Raw genomic sequence first — 7448 nt, forward strand, 5'->3', positions numbered from 1 at the left:
TTTTACATTGATTAAGATTGATGCACTTGAAGGTAATAAATAAAGTATGGAACCTTAAAAGGATGTTTGGCAGTAAAATGGAATGATTGTAGTTGCAGAGTTCAAGGTAAACTGTATTTACCTAATACCTTTATAAACCTCCTCTTTATTAGAGGGATTTAATTAACGGCAGACTCCAACTAACACATAATTTAATCATAAAAGAGACAGTTTTTTAGGGCTGCTGTAGCAAAGTACCACAAACTGAGTGGCTTAAACAGAAATGTATTATCTCTGGGCTCTAGAGGCCAGAAGTCTGAGATACAGGTGTCAGCAGGGCTATGATCCCTCTGAAGACACAAGGGAAGGCCTCTCTCCTACCTTCTGGTGGTCCCTTGGCTAGTGGCAGTGTAACCCCATCTCTACATGACGTTCTCCCTGTGTATGTATGTCTTCACATTTCCCCCTTTTTAAGGATACCAGTTGTATTGTTTTAGGGCCCACGCTAATAACCTCACTTTAACTTGATTACCTCTGAGAAGACCCTGTCGCCAAATACGGTCACGTTCTGAAGTACTGAGACTAGGAGTTGCACGTAGGTACCAATTCTAGGTGCCAGGATTCCAACACATCTTTTTAGGGGGGACACAATTTGGCCCATAACACAAACAACTGCTGCCCCCAGCCTCAGTTCCTCTTCATTCTCAAGGACACCCACACTGTGAGTCGTCTTCTCCCAGGGCTTTTATCTCGCCGTCTTAACATTTTATGAATCTATTTCCTCCTCTCTATCTTCCCTGTTTCGGCTCAGACCCTCCTAACTTATTGCCTGGTCTAAGACAAGGATTTCCTATCCAGTTCCTCTACGTTATTCTTTTTTATCTTTTTTTTTTTCTTGTGGTACGCGGGCCTCTCACTGCTGTGGCCTCTCCTGTTGCGGAGCACAGGCTCCAGACGCGCAGGCTCAGCGACCATGGCTCACGGGCCCAGCCGCTCCGCGGCATGGGGGGTCTTCCCGGACCGGGGCACGAACCCATGTCCCCTGCATCGGCAGGCAGACCCCCAACCACTGCGCCACCAGGGAAGCCCCTCTATGTTATTCTTATGATCACCCCTACCGCAGCCCCAATTCTCCATCCTCCCCACTCCCTCCCCTCAGCACCAATTCATCCTCTGCTGAGCAGCCAGTGTTTTCTTGCTAAAATGCACCTCTGACCTTGTCACCTCACTGCTAAAATCCCTCAGTGGTTTCACATAGACCTTTGGATATAGTGCAATTTCTCAGCACAGATCTCCAACCTCTCCTCTAGATCCTGACTATGTCTCAAGCCTCAGCTTGAACCCTAACTCAGCCGTAACAAACACGAGGTGGTTCTTTGAATAGTGCATTTTGTTTGTGCCCTATAGGAAGGCTGCTCCCTGCATATCAAGAGTCTCTGTGTCGGGCTTCCCTGGTGGCGCAGTGGTTGAGAGTCCGCCTGCCGATGCAGGGGACACGGGTTTGTGCCACGGTCCGGGAGGATCCCACATGCCTCGGAGTGGCTGGGCCCGTGAGCCATGGCCGCTGAGCCTGCGCGTCCGGAGCCTGTGCTCCGCAACGGGAGAGGCCACAACAGTGAGAGGCCCGCGTACCGCAAAAAAAAAAAAAAAAAAAGAGTCTCTGTGTCAAGTGGGAAAAGGTACCCTATTGGGGAGGATGAATTACAATAAAGTCCCCCTTCCTCCTGTTGGAGGCAGCCTCCGTATATGTTCATACGCAGCTTGGGGTTGGATTTCAGTGCCCACTCCTCCTCTACTCCAGTACAGAACTAAATAATATAACCATGTATGGCTTCCCGGCCCTGTACACACATGCAGTAGGAATCCCCCAGGCAAACATTCATAAGATCTCAGGTTTGCATCTGCCAGGAAAAGCTCTCTGATCTCCCAAGCCGATTAGCTAAAGAATAGAGGATTCTGTGGGAACATCAAGGCAGGACCGACTCCCAACACCTGTTGCGCTGCAAGGTGGTTTCCTCAGCGGAAGGTGAGCTCCTTCAACATAGGTGCTGGGTCTTAGTCACACCCCACTATGTCAGTACTCAGCATAGTGTGTAGCATACTCGGTACATCTCAAGTGAGATTTTTCCATTTTTTTCTTGACAAGTAGAGAACCTGTGAATTCAAAAGTGCTGGAATAGCTGAAAACACCACAAGTTGCTGATGGTGTGAACCTGGGCAAAGTCCCACGCAGGCTGGCCTGCTCTGGAGGGAAGCTGCTTAGTGCCAGGGAGCCGTCCTAGATGGTTGTTCTGGTCCCAAGCCATTCACCAAGCAGCTTGATGGCTAGAGGAATCAATCCCTTGGTAAAACCTTTAAAGCGCTTCTATTTTGTGGTTTTATAAGGTTCTCTTGTCCACATTTCTCCCCTCGCTGCCTAAATTTAAAAATTTTTCTCTACTATATGCCCTAAAACTCTACCAGCTAGAAAGTGAACATGAAATAATGCTCAATCACACAATCATATGAGTTAGATTGATAAATTTAAACCTTCAAATTGCTAGTTAAAATCAACAGTCCTGGAAGAAATGTACATCTTGATTTGGAGAGAGGAGTGAGGGGAAGCTCCAGGGCACAGACCATGTGAAGGTAGAAGGATGGGAGCTGGGACTGTGCCAGCCTTACTGGGAATAGTGTTGTCTGTTACTGACAAGGCTGAGTTTCCTCCATTCATCCCCTATCATCTAGGGCACATGACTGCTGACCTCCTGGGGCCCAGGCCCATTCCAAGCAAGGATAATTGATAGGACTCTTTGTTAAGGCAAAGAAAAGAGACCCTATAGATACTACAGCACCTGGGAATTGTGCTGAAAGAGGTGGCCAATCCCGGGGGTAATAAAACACTCTTCCTTCATGCCTTCCATGAGGGCAGAGTAAAACTCCCTTCAGGTTCTTTCCAGATTGACAGAGGACTGGCTGAAAAATTAACACGAGAAAAACCAAGCACTGTTTGTATCATACTCTGAACTCTCTGAATAGAGGAAGTTCTATTTGTAAGATTATCTTGGTAATAGGCCTGCACCCCCATCTCCTTATAAAATTTAAGGGCAGAGCTAAGGGATCCCATCGCAGCAGGGCTGGATTTATCTGTAAACCAAGAGAATACTCTGAAGGAAAAAAAAGCATTTTACAAATCCTGAGCCTCTGTGGGGACACATAAGAATCCTGTGGGTTAGCCTTATTTCTCATCTAAGTTTAAACTGGCTGAGAAAGCAAGCCCCCCGCTAGCTCTTCTCTGCCCTGCCCAAAGGCCTTGATCATTTTTGAATACGTGGAGAAGGGCTGGTGATGCCTATTATTTTCCAGAATTTTATGAACTTTATTTTATGGAGTCGGTTCAGGAAAGTACTGTAATTAAAAATAATCCTCTGGGACTTCGCTGGTGGCGCAGTGGTTAAGAATCCGCCTGCCAATGCCGGGGACACGGGTTTGAGCCCTGGTCCGGGAAGATCCCACGTTGCCGCGGAGCAACTAAACCCGTGCGCCACAACTACTGAGCCTGCGCACCACAACTACTGAAGCCTGTGGCCCCAGAGCCCATGCTCCGCAACAAGAGAAGCCAATGAGAAGCCTGCACTCCACAATGAATAGTAGCCACCACTCGCTGCAACTAGAGAAAGCCTGTGCGCAGCAACAGACCCGACACAGCCAAAAATAAATAAATTAATTTAAAAAAATCCTCCTAGTTATCTAGTTCTATCCATTTACCTAATACCTATTTTAACAGCTAATAGTTTGTAGTTTCCCAAGAGAACAGAATTTCTTACTTCATTGTTTTCTTATTAGATCTTAAACGTTGAGTATTACAGAAGCTTCCAGCACTGCTAATGTCACACCTCTTCTTAAACTCCCACTTGCCAAAGATTTTTTATTTACATATCCCTCTACAGTTTTCTCCCTCTCCTGAGTTGTTTGTCTTTTTCTTCTCTGATCTTTTCTCTTTTGCGGAGGTCTTCCTGGATTAGGATTCATGGAGTATTTGTAGCCCAAGGAAAGAAGGTATCCATCCTCACAAGACTGGTCCATGCCTTTGCTGGTTTCCCTCCATGTAGGACTTCCTGTAAAAGGTATGTCAAATTCAGGAGTTTACCACTGTCTGGACAGTCTTCAGAGAAGGTCCCCAATCATTTTCAAAAAAGGAAATTTGACAAAATGCAGAAGGGGACTCTGATCATCACGTGTCTGGGTCTTGATATTTTAAGCCAAATAGTGATTCATTTGTGAATGACTAGGTGTGAACAGGCACTTTATATATGATTTTATCTACATAAACCAGCATAATTACAAGAGCTGCCATGGCAAGGATGTGTTCTACACAACAAAGTGTTTTTGTAGTCTTTGGAAGCTGTGCTTTCTTCATCTAGCACCTTTGAAATCATACAACTGGTTTTGCACAGAGGGTATTTTCTGGTTTCTGGTCTGGGTAGCAATCTCTCTTTGCTATAAAGAACTCTATCCAGTGTGTGGCACGGGATTGGAGGGGGTAGCTGAGCCTTTTTCGCTTCTTTGTCTCCAATCAAACAGCAATTAGCCTCTTATCCCTTCCCTCTTCAAACACAACAAACAAAACACAAAATTGCCTGGCAGGAGGAAGGGAAGTTTGAAGCACAAATGCAGGATGCTGTTATTTACTTGCTAATTCACCTTTCTGTCCAGCAAGCTGAGAAAGTGCTTTCCCAAACCACAGACTCTCAGATCCGGACCGGCCAGTCCTCGTCAATTAGTCCAGACCCATTACTTCCTGATGACGACACTGAGGTCTAAAAGGTGGGGAGACTTCCCCCAAAGCCCCAGAAATCTAGGGAGGGTGAGGTTTAGCCCACAGCCCACATTCTTCATCTAATACCCTTACAGAGTGTATTTCAGATTTATCCCATGACCTTAAACAGTCAGTCCCAGTTTTTCTTTTAATGATGGATTTATATATGTATATATATATATATATATATATATATATTTTTTTTTTTTCCCCCTTGCGGCATGCGGGCCTCCCACCGCCGTGCCCCACCCCCACCGCCGCGGAGCACAGGCTCCGGACGCGCAGGCTCAGTGGCCATGGCTCACGCGTCCAGCCGCTCCGCGGCACGCGGGATCCCCCCGGACCGCAGGGCGCAAACCCGCGTCCCCCGCATCGGCAGGAGGACTCTCAACCACTGCGCCACCAGGGAAGCCCCCAGTTTTTCTTTTAATGATGGATTTTTATATTGTTTTTAAAGATGGAGTTCTTGTCATGATTATTAGCTGTATACTAATAAACACAGAGGTGTGTTAATGTAATTACTAATCATAATAAAAACAAAGCCCTCAGTGCTTTGGATTTCCTTTGCTGATCTCTGAGGATAGTACCACCCATGGGAATGGATCAGAATCACTTGAATTTACGCTCATTTCCAAAGTCCAGGTATTGTAGGGGGACGAGATTTATTCAACTCCAATAAAGCAAAAACCTGTGAAGCTCCAAGACCGATAACCGGCTTGCTCATGGGTTCAGCATATATGTACTGAACACACATGAACTCCCCACATGGCTCACCTGCACTTACGAGGATCCATAATCACATTGCAAAACAATGAACGATGCCTATGGTCCTCCAGCTGCTGTGTCTCAACCAAGTTAACAACACACTCTGTTGAACTGACTTTCCCACAGTGATTCATCCAGAGAAAGATGATTTCATGCTAACTTTCATTTTCTCCAAGCAGCGTAGGTGGAAAGAGGGAAAGAAAGCAAACTTGGTTTCATGGTAGAAAACCCAATGGTTTGGCACTCTTCAAGGAACACCTAATTTTCTTGCTTATTCTGAGAAATATTAGTTCCCTTCTTTAATTCTCTAAATTGTGTTCCATAAACCATTACCTAAAAGTCCTAAAATGTTGGATGTTGTGCACGTTTAAACTTAAGTACACTAACAACTAACTATTCTAAGACAGCTGCCTCATGCTGCCTAGAATGTGAGTACACATTGGGATGTTTCATTTCTTATTAGATCGAATCTCAGAGAAATGAAGCAGGGTTTTAGCCTTGTGGAGTGGGGTTTAAGCCTGTTGAAGGCTGCTAGCACTAAAGAGGGAATTGGCTACCTGGGAATTTCCTCATTGCATTAAGTAAAGAAAAAAAAAAATGCATCCTTTAAGACGAGTTGATTCTTAAGTACAGAATTAAGGCATATTTTGAATTAGGGTCTATTTTGCACGGAGCTGGCCTTATTTGCTAGTTTTGAATGACAGGTCCTTAATCTTCAAGGTTTGGATACATACACCTCAAACCACAACGTCTCTTCTGTTAGCCTTGTGTAGAGTCAAGTGATCTTGATTACATGAAGCAGAGAACTGAGCAACTATCTAACCATTCAAACCCAGAAAATAATTTTGGCTTGACTTATCCAGGAAGTGCCCCAATTTTCTATTAAAACTCTGGAATCCCAGGTCTGACAAAAGTCTTTCCTTTTAAAATGTCTTAAGGGTAAAGTTAATAGAGTCACCATCAGAATCTCTGAGTTTGATATGTTTAGTTAGTTTCCGGGTCACTAAGCACATTTTTCTCCAGGAAGCAAATTCAGGAATTCCTTTGTACCCTTAGCTCCAAAAATATTTAGCCTAACACTCTTTTCTATCCTTGGTTGTGTGCTCTCCATCAGCATATCAAGACATGTTTGGAATAGAGGCAGAGGCTTTTGTTGAGACGGGCTACAGGGTAAACAGAATGCACCGAAGTGGAAGGCAGAGCATGTCAATCATCTACAGTTGAACATTCCTGTATAGTTTAGCAACTCACCTTCCAGTGCTGGGCTGTGCTTTCTTGGGATTCTAAGTGCAGGAGGCAGATGGGCAGCAGTTGGAAAAAGAAAGTACAGAGAGAAGCAAAAGTGTGATAAAGGTACAGGACGGGTGAGGAAATGGCAGGGGTGTCAGAGCCGGGCCCAGTGGAGAGGGAAAGCTGACAACCTTCAAAGACAGAGGCAAGTCAACCCTTTTCCAATGATTTTCTTTGTTAGATGAAAGGTGGGCCACAGCTGGGGAACTCGGGCCTGTGTCCCCAGAAACAAGGGACACTTCAAATTGTGAAAGGAGCTTTCTGCCTTCCCCACCCAACCCAGCTTGTTGTGAGGCTCCCTCTGGCCTCAGCTCAGAGCCTGCTGCTTAGGAATTCAGGGCGTACCTGGACAGAACTCTTCCTGAATCCACATCTAGGGGCTGACGTCACACGATGCTGCTTATGCTTGTGTTTACCCAGGCTTCCACCCGGCCACAGAAATGATCTACGCACCTAGACCCAAACCCCCAGACGGTGCACAGAGGAGAATGGTGACTGATTTCCACAGATAGGTTAGCACCTGGTTTAAACCACTGGCTTATCTGGACATGAAAACAAGAGACAGGTATGAGAATGGTAACTCTTTCTGTGAAGACTTTTTGTTTAAATAGCCTTA

The sequence above is a fragment of the Globicephala melas genome, chromosome 5 (assembly GCF_963455315.2).
Source record: "Globicephala melas chromosome 5, mGloMel1.2, whole genome shotgun sequence".
NCBI classification, from domain to species: domain Eukaryota; kingdom Metazoa; phylum Chordata; class Mammalia; order Artiodactyla; family Delphinidae; genus Globicephala; species Globicephala melas.